Below are 12737 nucleotides of genomic sequence, written 5' to 3' on the forward strand. Positions count from 1 at the left end.
TTTCTTTTGCTGGTATTTAATCACCTCTGGGTTTTTTATTTCTTACAAAAAAAAAAGAAAAAAGACAGAAAATTTTGAAAAAAAAAAAAGTTTTTCTTATTTTCTGCGAGTAAATTTTGAAAATAAATAAATTTTTCTCCTTCACTGATGTGCGCTGATGAGGCGGCACTGATGGGCACTGATAGGCTGCACTGATGGGCACTGATGAGGTGGCACTTATGGGCACTGATGAGGTGGCACTGATGAGGAGGTACTAATATGCCGCACTGATGAGCACTGATAGGCGGCACTGATAGGCAGCACTGATGAGCACTGATAGGCAGCACTGATGAGCACTGATAGGTGGCACTGCTGGGCACTGAGAGGTGGCACTGCTGGGCACTGAAAGGCGGCACTGATGGGTGGCACTTATGGGCACTGATGAGGTGGCACTGATGAGGAGATACTAATATGCCGCACTGATGAGCACTGATAGGCGGCACTGATAGGCAGCACTGATGAGCACTGATAGGCAGCACTGATGAGCACTGATAGGTGGCACTGCTGGGCACTGAGAGGTGGCACTGCTGGGCACTGAGAGGCGGCACTGATGGGCGGCACTGATGGGCACTGAGAGGCGGCACAGCTGGACACTGATGGGTGGCACTGATGGACACTGACGGGTGGCACTGATGGACACTGACGGATGGCACTGATGAGCACTGAAGGGTGGCACTGATGAGCAGCACCATCGGTGCCCACAGTGCTGCCAGTCAGTGCTCATCAGTGCCTAGATGAGCAGGTACTGATGGGCACTGACTGGCAGCACTATGGGCACTGATTGTGGGCACTGATGGGGGCACTGATGGAGGGCACTGATGGTGGGCACATTTTATTTTATTTACCTTTGTTGTAATCAGGGCACTGGTGATCAGTGCCCTGATTACATTTTTCTTTGTCCCCGAACGGCTGATGGGCTCTCTCCTTCCTCATACTGCAGTCTCTGTGTGAGGAAGGAGCGCTGGCGATGAGAGATGATCTCATATGTTTACATATGAGATCATTTCTCATTGCATGGGCCGATCACGTGGTAAATGGCCGCTGTGATTGGCCATTTACCACGATCTGTGACTGGCTGTGTCCAAGGGACACGGCCGACACAGATTTTCCCCGATGCACGCTCGTGGGAGCGCGCGGGGAGCCTGTCTCTGGGAGGCCGTTTAAAGACGGCCTCCCGGAAATTCGAGTCTGCGCTGTAGCCGTACTTCGGCTATAGCGCGGATATGAAGAAGTTAATGCATAAAATGCATTAAGTTAAAATAAAACCTTCTGCCTTTACAATCCCTTAAACCTTTATTATAAAATCATGTAAGGTATGTAAATACCCATACCAGGTATCCCTATAGGGTGAGGTCAATGCCACTATATATGAACCAAAGCCCTATCTTTATGTGGTAATATTTCCATCTACCAAGTTAATTGGTGAAACTTCTCTTGATATACACAAATATGTGTAGGGGAGCGCAACCCTTGTCTAGTTCATTTATGCCACAGTAAGTATTATCATATCACAGCTTTTGTATTTTTGTCATTAAGATTTTTTTTGCATGCTTTGAACATAGAATATTTAATAAGTAAAAAGGTAGTTTGAATGATCTTAGCAGAGGCGTAACTAGAACCTTTAGGGCCCCGATGCAAGAAACCATGAAGGGCCCCCCAGACCCCTGGCCAGGGCCCTTCCCTTCAAGCCCGGGGCTCTTCCCACTACTCCTGGGGCTCTTTACTCTCGTTGCATGGCCTTTTATTACGGTCCTGCAGCAGTATCCTTTCACAAGTTCTGCAGTGGGCCCCCTTCCTGCAATCTTGGGGCCTCCCCACAGTGGTGCAATGCCAGGGCCCGGTCGCAAGTGTGACCTTTGAGATCCTGGAAGTTCACCCACTGGTTTGCTACCGGGCCCCCTGGAGCATGGGGCCCGGTAGCAATTGCAACCCCTGCAACCCCTGTAGTTACGCCCCTGGATCTTAGGACATCACAGAGTAGCAGCATTTGGAGACCTGCTTCCTCTGTCGGTAGGCTTGTTACCTAGATCTCGGACAGCTGCTGAGGAGCAGAAACACAAGGCTAACCATTTAACGTTTTCAACATCTCTTACAGAGCAGCAGCCAATCAATCAAGACCAGGGGTGACTTTTATGCCTTCAGAGTATCTTATGCTGAACAGGTTTGCAAAACTGAGTATTTGAGGAAGTTTAAGAAGTAGAAGGGGCAGAAAGAATGGGAATGTACTGTACGCTTATAAAGACATTGCAAAAACTGCATAGTGTCCAAATTAGAGAAAAAAAAAGTTTAATGTGTGACTATGAAAAAAAAAATTTAACACTAGACAGATGAAAAAAATTGGCTGTACACCTCAAACATGAAATATGAACAAAGCATATCCCTCTATAGTGTGTACTCAAATAAAAGCACTAAGTGTAATTTCTGTCTACTGATTTGTTTCTCTGCTATCAGCATGAGTCAGTTCTGACAAGTTTTCCTGACACCAAGAGAAAAAACATGAAAGGGGAGGGAGCTGCAGCTGACCAACAGCCTCAGCTCTGTTCCTGTGTGCTGTGTGAAGGGGGTGTGTCCCTTCCCTCCAATCAACTGTCAGAGCTCTTCCCAATGAGCTCTGCAGAGTGTAACCTTTTTTTCCCTGACAGCTCAGATAAGCTTTAGGCTGGGTTTACACTATTGTGGGTTTCCCCGCATCCAACTTGCATGTCAGTTGATTGTGATGAGCTGTCTATGGAGCCGGTTCAGATATCTCCGGAGCTGCAGATAAACAAGTACAGCTTATGCAGGAGCATTTGTTTCATCTCTATGTATCACCTGAGTCCGGTCATTTCACTTGGTTTATGGAAGGGTTTACAACCACTTTAATTTACTGTACCTCTAATACATTAAGGCCTCCTTCACATGGCTATTTAGCCACATACACTGGATTCCAAGATTTCAGAAATCAGAAGATTATTGTGGTTGCAATGACAGCTGCATGCGAATAGTAGCTGTGGTTCTGTGGATAGAAATTTGACTTGGTATCAGCCTTTTGAAGTTCCTGTACCCTTAGACTGGAAGGGGAGGAATCAGCACAAGGAGCCAATAAGTTGAGCATGTTGAGCTAGGAGGAGTAGACAGAGTGACAGGGAGATGAGCATATCAGTCTGCTACTTCTCCTTTCACTGTCCAGTCACATGCTGGGAAGTGAAGAAGATACCTGTAAGTGTTATTTAAGTTTGGTGTGCATTTTAGCGTGCCCACTATTTCCAGGTTGGATGCATACCTCACTGGGGCTGTGCATGTTAACTAAGAAAATAAGAGAATCCGCTCACCAGTAGAAGTGATGTAGAAGATGATTTGGTTTCATTACAGGTGGATCTACTACATCAGCCCTTCTAAACTTAAGCTAAAGCCATCTTGTGATATCAACAATCTGTCCTCTGTGATTAAACAATATTTGTAACAGACAAAAAGGGTAAGGTGAAGCAATATTTGTCTGTGAAAAGTAGAAATCCTCTTAAAATCAATGAGAATGTTTTGGAAAAAGTGTAATACCACTTTAAATGCATCATCATTTTAAAAAGAGCTTTATATGGCCTTTTCTGTACTAAATTATAAGATTAAAACGTTTATCTTGAAGCTTTCCTGCTTATACATTGGTCTTATGAAAGCGCTTGACTTTAATCACATACAGTATATTGCAGAATAATTAAATCTAAATTAATCAGCTGCATTACTGCACTGATATAGGCTTGTACCATTTTAATTAAAACATTCTGAATTCCACAATCTTTTCTATTATCCTGTTTAATCCATGTTGGAGGTGTCAGTATAATGAATACAGTTATTTCTGTCCACTAATTGACCTAATTTACCAACTTGAATTCTTATCCTTATTTTACTTTATCCTGTTGTTACTTGCTTAAGGAGAACTGGAAGGTATTTTAAAAAATGTCCTAAGCTATTCATACACTAGGATTTAATTTTAGGGAAATTAAGAAAAAGACCCTTGAATAACCATCTCTCCTTCAAATTGAACATCCTATACTCTATAGTATATGTTGGGCAATATCTATGCTAGCAGGAAGAGTTTATAGGTACAGTATCTGATTATCTCTGTTCATCATCACAGATAAGTAGAACATTGGAAATAATGTTTTGTAGTTCTGGTCTGCTATGATAATTTGTCCTCCATAAACAGAAAAAAAATTGCATAACTGCAGGGAAAACACGTGTGTCATGCATCTATTTTATATTTGTTTTTTCCAGAACTCAGTTAAGCAGTGCAATTACAATTAAACTTTAAGGATTTAAAGTGATTGTAAAGCTTTATTTTTTTTCATTAAAATAATAAACATGTTATACTTACCTGCTCTGTGCAATGATTTTTGATGGAAATTCGGCCAGTTTTCCTAATTCGGAAAATTACATTCAAATTCGATTTGAGTTCCATTCAAAATCAAATTTATTCTATTCGAAATTCACATTTTGGAGGATAGTTGGATGCAGTGGCGTACCAATAGGGGGGGCGAGGGGGCGGTCCGCCCCGGGTGCCACACATCAGGGGGGTGTCAGCGAGCACCAGGGTGACACCCGGGGCCGGCCGCCGGACTGCCTCCGCCGCTCACTGACACAGGAGCGCAGAGGAGGAGAAAGAAACTGTATAGCAGAGAATGGGAGAGAGACTCACGAGCCCTGCATACACAGCGCCGGGAAATGCCGAAGTTAACTGATGAGAAGGCGATTGGTTGCTAGGACCGCCTAGCAACCAATCACCGGCTCATTAACCAGCACTGTAAACTTCGGCATTTCCCGGCGCTGACCGCTGTGTATGCAGGGCTCGTGAGCCTCTCTCCCATTCTCTGCTTCAGTTCCTCCCTCTCTGCTCTCCTAATAAGGTAGGGGGGCGGGGGACAATTGTATTGTAAAGAAGTCGTTCTATTGGGGGGGGGGGGTCTGCATTGTAGAGGGGTTTTATTGGGGGGGGGGTGTCTGCATTGTAGAGGGGTTTTATTGGGGGGGGGGTGTCTGCATTGTAGAGGGGTTTTATTGGGGGGGGGGTCTGCATTGTAGAGGGGTTTTATTGGGGGGGGGGGAGTTGTCTGCATTGTAAAGGGGTTCTATTGGGGGGCTTGTATTGTAAAGTGGTTCTATTGGGGGGGTCTGCATTTTAGAGGGGTTCTATGGGGGGGTTTGTATTGTAAAGGGTTCTATGGGCGGGTTTGTATTGTAAAGGGGTACTATTGGGGGGTTTGTATTTTAAAAGGGTACTATTGGGGTTGTTTTTATGTAAAGGGGTTCTATTGGGGGGGTCTGCATTGTAAAGGGGTACTATTGGGGGTGTTTTTATGTAAAGGGGTTCTATTGGGGGGGTCTGCATTGTAAAGGGGTACTATTGGGGGTGTTTTTATGTAAAGGGGTTCTATTGGGGGGTTTGCATTGTAGAGGGGTTCTATTGGGGGGGTTTGTATTGTAAAGGGGTTCTATTGGCGGGGGCTTTGTATTATTAAGGGGTTCTATTGGGGGGCTGTATAATGTAAAGAGTTCTATGGAGGGGGGGCGAGGGCTATGTCATGTAAAGGGTTCTATTGGGGGGTGCGGAAACTGTGTAATGTAAAGGGTTCTATGGGGGGGTGGGGGCTGTGTAATGTAAGGGGTTCTTTTGGGGGGCTGTGTAATGTGAAGGGTTCCATGGGGGATGGGGGCTGTGTAATGTAAGGGGTTCTATTGGGGGACGGGGGCTGTATAATGGAAAAGGTTCTATGGGGGGCGGGAGCTGTGTAAAATAAAGGTTTCCATGAGGGGGGTGTGGGCTGTGTAATGTAAAGGGTTCCAATGGGGGGGGCTGTGTAATGTAAAGGGGTCCAGGGGTACGGGGGCTGTGTAATGTAAAGGGTTCCAATGGGGGGGCTGTGTAATGTAAAGTGTTCCAGTGGGGGGCTGTGTAATGTAAAGGGGTTCAGGGGTACGGGGGCTGTGTAATGTAAAGGGTTACAATGGGGGGGCTGTGTAATGTAAAGGGTTCCAATGGGGGGGGCTGTGTAATGTAAAGGGTTCCAATGGGGGGGCTGTGTAATGTAAAGGGGTCCAGGGGTACGGGGGCTGTGTAATGTAAAGGGGGTCTTCCTACATTTTACTCGCAGTTATTACTGCAGTCCTATAGATTTGTTTTCTGCATTTTCTGAAAGCGCACCAAAAGTCTTGCATGCTGCATTTTTGGCGCGCTTTCAGAAAACAGGAAAATCATTTTTTGGGGGGGAGCGACACCATGGTTTACTGCACCAGGTGGCACCAACCCTAGTGACACCACTGGTAGTAGCACACAGTAAGTATGCCACTGCCAGTTACATGTATTTCTGCCTGGCGCCTCAAGTCAATCGGCGCCGTTTTTGCAGAGGAGGAGAGGCCTGATCGCGGGGTCAATGTGCGGTTCGTCGCCTGCACGCCGGGGGGGAGGGGGTGCCAGATATAGGATCCGCCCCGGGTGCCAAATGCTCTAGGTACGCCCCTGGTTGGATGGTTATATTTCTTTCTTTTCCATTCTATTATTTTTTCTTTTTTATTCTATTTCATTCTTTTATTTTCTGTTTTATTATTTTCTTCTCTATTATAGTCAATTATTTTCTATTCTATTCTATTTGAATTTAAACTTATTCTATTTGAAATTTATGTTTTGGAATACAGTTTTATTGTTGTATGCTTTCTATTCTTTTCTATTCTATTCTATTATTTTATTTTCTATTGTTTATTCTATTCTATTCTTTATTATTTATATCCCCCTCACTTCTGTCCTCTCCTTACTATTGCACTCATCAACTCCTGCTATTTCTAAATCCACATGAACAAAAAATCTGAAGGACACTCTGGCATGTCCCTTCATATAAATCTCACTCTCACATTACCTCCCACACCCTTCTGCTTCTCCTAACCTCTGGGGATATATCCCCACACCCTGGGCCTCCATCATTTAACTGTACTCAATGCACCCATCACCCTGCACCCTCTGGCAGCATCCATAATCAACACAATTTAGTTCCCATTTCTCTTCTTCCCAAGATCAGACTCCCTTTCTCTTGTGCCCTTTGGAATGCCCGCTCTGTCTGTAACAAATTCACCTCTCTGCAATGGCCTCTTTATCGCTAACTCATTTAATCTACTCAACATTACCGAAACCTGACTTCATGAATCCAACGCTATCTTCTGCTGCCCTATCCCATGGTGGTCTTCTCTGGACCCACTCCCCCGGCCCAGTGGACCCAAGGGAGGGGGTGTCGGAATCCTTCTAGCCCCACATAGCACCTTTCAGGTACTTCACCCACCTTCCTCTCTGTCTCTTCCCTCATTTGAGGCACACTGCATTCATCTTTTCTCTCCAGTTTCTCAAAGGATAGCTGTGACCTACTAGCCCCCTGGACCGGTATCAACCTTTCTTGACAACTTCTCTGCCTGGCTACCCTACTTTCTCTCTTCTGAAATGCCCACACTCATTCTCAGTGACTTCAACATCCATATTAATACTAACACTTCTGCCACTTCCAAACTTCTCAGTCTTACCTCCTTCTTTAACCTGAAGCAATGGATACATGCTTCTACTCACTCTGAAGGCAATATCCTTGACCTTGTTTTCTCCTACCTATGCACTCCGCGCAACCTCTCCAACTATCCTTTACCTCTCTCTGACCACTACCTTATTAGTTTCACTCTCTCCCTCTCCTCCACCTCCTCTCCCTCCAACCGCCTAACAGTTACCCGTAGAAACCTTCACCACCTCAACCCTTCTCTACTCTGCTACCGACCACCCCTATGACAAAATCCTGCACTGACCTAGCCACTTCTGTCTACAACACTTCACTGTTAGCCTCCCTGAACACATTGGTCCCCCTCACTACACACAGAATCAGGCCCCTACCCCTTCAACCTTGGCAAACAGATAACACTAGAAGTCTGAAAAAGCATAGCTGTGTTCTTGAGCACCTGGGCGTAAGACTAGGTCTCAGAAAGATTTCAACCAGTATAAATCTGCCCTCCAAAAATACAATTACAGCCTCTGCACTGCCAAGCAGACCTATTTTATCACTCTTATTAACAACTTATCATCCCGTTACCATCAGCTCTTTTCTACCTTCAACTCTCTACTTCGTCCTCCACTGCCTCCACTCACTCACTGCTCAGGAGATTGCCAATCATTTCAAACAGAAGATTGATACAATTAATGAGGAGATCTCTGCTGTTCAGATACCCTCAACTTCATGCCCATAGGTACAATCATTACTTCCCTCATTCAACCCCACCAATATAGATGAGGTTACTAAACTACTTGCTAACATCCAGCTAACCACCTGCCCTCTCTATCCTGTTCCCTTGTTAATGCTAGGTTCGCCCTCTGCCTCTATTCTACACTCTCTACCCCACATCTTCAATCTCTAGCTCTCTACTGGCATCTTCCCCAACTCTCTAAAACATGCACTAGTCAATCCCATGCTTAAAAAGCCCTCACTGGACCCAACCACACTAACAACCTATGCCCCATTTCCTTGCTCCCCTTTTTAACCAAACTCCTTGAACGTCTGGTCAACAACTGACTAAGCGACCACCTTGCCGAGAATAGCCTTCTTGATCCCCTTCAGTCTGCATTTCATCCTCAACACTCCACAGAAACTATATGAGCAAGGTGAGGTAAAGTGGCGCTGCCTAATTCTAAGTGGTAGGTGAAAACTGAAAATCCCTAATTAAAGTGCTGTAGTGTTAACTAATGTATAAATACTCAGTGTAAAAAACAACCGCAAAATTAATATACAAATGCTCTCCTCAATTAGAGTGTTATAAAGTGTTTGAGTGCAATCAATAAATAAATAATTATTGTGCCAGTGAAGAAAAAAAGTTTGTTTGAAGGCACACTTGATATAGTGTGTGCCTTGACTATACAAGTAGTGATCCGTGCAATAAATATTGTAATAAATAAATAAAAATCAATAAAAATCCAATCTGTGCTATTAAAAAATAAATACAACAATAAATAGTGCTCATGCAGTGAAATAATAGTCCCAAAAAAACCAAATCAACAGTCCTTTTGTTGCTGGATAGATCCGTGGTGTGTAAAAAAAATATATATTCAGTAATCGGTGGAAAAAACGGCTATTCAGGTGCTAGTAAGGTGATTCCATTACTTTAAGGGTGGTGTAAGTGATGGGTGAGACACACAGGTGCACCCCTCCAATTGCTCCCGCACTCACCGGAGGTATGTACCCCTACAGGGGTAACAAGCCATATTGCAGCGTTGTCTGTAAGGCTCCTGGGGAGGGGGGAGGGGGATGTCCCCCTTTAGCCAGATAATAGGATCTCCTATTATGTTCAGTCGATGATGATATGTAAGGAAGAAGTACTAATATAGTGATGTACCGTTAAAAAGAGCTTTATTGCAGAAAAATAAAAGTCAGGTACTCACATAAAATCAATGGTAACAGGCATCCAAAGCAGTAGGGGCTGCGAGTCCCTCATTGGCGGCCGCTTCTGGGACGCTATGCGAGTCAGCGACCGGATCTGTGTTGCAGTGGTACGGAAATGACGTAATCAGGTGCGCACCTGATGACGTCAGCTCTGACGAAACGCGTCGTGCGCGATTACGTCATTTCCGCCCTACTGCAACGCAGATCCGGTCGCTGACTCACACAACGTCCCGGAAGCGGCCGCCAACGAGGGACTCGGGGTCCCCTACTGCTTTGGATGCCTGTTACCATTGATTTTATGTGAGTACCTGACTTTTATTTTTCTGCAATAAAGCTCTTTTTAACGGTACATCACTATATTAGTACTTCTTCCTTACATATCATCATCGACTGAACATAAGAGGAGATCCAATTATCTGGCTAAAGGGGGACATCCCCCTCCCCCCTCCCCCAGGAGCCTTACAGACAACGCTGCAATAAGGCTTGTTACCCCTGTAGGGGTACATACCTCCGGAGAGTGCGGGAGCAATTGGAGGGGTGCACCTGTGTGTCTCACCCATCACTTACACCACCCTTAAAGTATTGGAATCACCTTACTAGCACCTGAATAGCCGTTTTTTATACCGATTACTAAATATATATTTTTACACACCACGGATCTATCCAGCAACAAAAGGACTGTTGATTTGTTTTTTTTGGGACTATTATTTCACTGCATGAGCACTATTTATTGTTGTATTTATTTTTTAATAGCACAGATTGCATTTTTATTGATTTTTATTTATTTATTACAATATTTATTGCACGGATCACTACTTGTATAGTCAAGACACACACTATATCAAGTGTGCTTTCAAACAAACTTTTTTTCTTCACTGGCACAATAATTATTTATTTATTGATTGCACTCAAACACTTTATAACACTCTAATTGAGGAGAGCATTTGTATATTCATTTTGAGGTTGTTTTTTACACTGAGTATTTATACATTAGTTAACACTACAGCACTTTAATTAGGGATTTTCAGTTTTCACCTACCACTTAGAATTAGGCAGCGCCACTTTACCTCACCTTGCTCATATATCTAGATATAGCCTTCTGGCCATATTTTGAGGTAGGCTGCAGCCCTCTACTTCGTCCACAAGCGCGGAATCTTTTTATTTCTAACTCCACAGAAACTGCTCTCCTAAAATTAACAAACGATCTACTAATGGCCAAATCCAACGGACACTATTCTGTACTTCTACTCTTGGACCTGTCTGCTGCCTTTGATACGGTTGACTACCCCCTCCTCCTCAAAAAACTCTAAGCCTTTGGTCCCCCTGACTGTACTCTTCGCTGGTTCTCTTCCTACTTATCCAAACGCACCTTTAGCGTTACTTACAATTCTACTACCTCCTCTCCTCTTCCTTTCTCTTTTGGGATCCCCTAAGGTTCTGTTTTTGGACCTTTCCAATTTTTAATCTACACCTCCTCTCTGGGTCAGCTAATAGCCTCCCATGGCTTCCAATACCATCTCCACGCTGACGACACCCAAATCAAATTCTCTACCCCTCAGCTCACTCTTCAGTCACCTCATGTATCCCTAATTTACTACAGATATATCAGTCTGGATGTCACACCACTTATTCAAACGCAATCTATCCGAAACTGAACTTATAATTTTTCCTCCACTACGTGCCCCTTCGTCTGATCTCTCTGTCAAAATCAATGGCATTACTATCACCCCATCCCTGCATGCCAAGGTCCTAGGTGTAGTCCTGTACTCTGAACTCTCCTTTAAGCCCCACATCCAATGGACCCCACATCCAAAATCTTGCCACCTCAAATTCCGCAACATCTCCAAAATATGCCCCTTTCTAACCAAGACACCACAAAGCTCCTAATTCACTCCCTGGTCATCTCTTGCCTCGACTAATGCAACTCCCTTCTCATTGGCTTGCTTTTACATAGTCTATCCTTCCTTCAGATCATCATGAATGCTGCTGCCAGACTCATCCACCTTACCAATCGCTCAGTGTCTGCTACTCCTCTCTTTTAATCCCTCCACTGGCTTTCGCTCACCCAAAAAATTTAATTAAAAAACTAACAACAACTTGCAAAGCCATCCACAACTTAGCCCCCAGCTACATCACTAGCCTAGTTTCAAAATACACACCTAATTGTTTTCTTCGTTCCTCTCAAGACCTCCTGCTCTCTAGCTTCCTCGTCACCTCCTCCCATGCTCGCATCCAAGACTTTTCCAGAGCCTCTCCAATCCTATGGAACTCCTTACCCAAATCTGTCCGACTATCTCGCACTCTATCAACTTTTAGACGATCCCTGAAAATAATCCTTTTGAGAGAAGCCTATCCTACCTACACCCAACAACTGTATTTTAATTTTCTCCATCAGCTCATCCCCCACAATTATAACCTTTTGTTTCACTTGACCCTACCTTCTAGATTGTAAGCTCTAACGAGCAGGGCCCTCTTATTCCTCCTGTATTGAGTTGTATTTTAACTGTATTGTCTACTCTCACGTTGTAAAACGACGCGCAAACTGTTGCGCTATATAAATCCTGTATACTATTAATAATAAAAAAAGCCACAGATGTGGGAATTTAATTGCTATTTCAACCTGTTTGTGTCACCTTGTGTGTCTGTACCAAGGCCAAACATTCCAGGATATGTACATTTTTGATCAGGGCCATTTTAGGGATTTCCTTAATCATTATGATTTAAAAAGGAGCCAAACAGCTATGTGATAATAAAGGGCTTCATATGATCGCTATCCATTTTTAAAAGTTTTTTGCCATGATCAGTCATATTTTCAATATGAATGCCAAACTTTCACAATTTCAGCCAGGGTATTCAAGGTTTTTGAGAAGAGCTGTATTATTCTCTTTCTATTTTATATTCAATACATGTTTCTGGAATGATTTCCCGTGATTATGGAATAAAAACAATTTGCATCATTTTTTGGAGTGCCGTCAACTCTACTGTCTGCTGTTGTTAATGCCTTATAGAATATGACATTTTGCTGAAGACATGACAACTTTTTATTTTGTGCAGTGAGGGAAAATAGGTAAAAAGTTAAGGAAAGTGTTAAAACATTAGTCCAGCTATGACATCTATTGCAATGAATATTTAAAGACTGATCCGCAGTGATGTGCATTGCCTGTCTTTAACAATAAATTCATACCTGCAAGTCTTGAAAGTGCTGCTTTTTTACCTAGTGAGTTGATATGACCTATATTGGAACAGCAAGTGCTAATACTATTTGCATTTATT

Source organism: Pelophylax lessonae, assembly GCF_965119305.1.
Source record: "Pelophylax lessonae genome assembly, chromosome: 2".
NCBI lineage: Eukaryota > Metazoa > Chordata > Amphibia > Anura > Ranidae > Pelophylax > Pelophylax lessonae.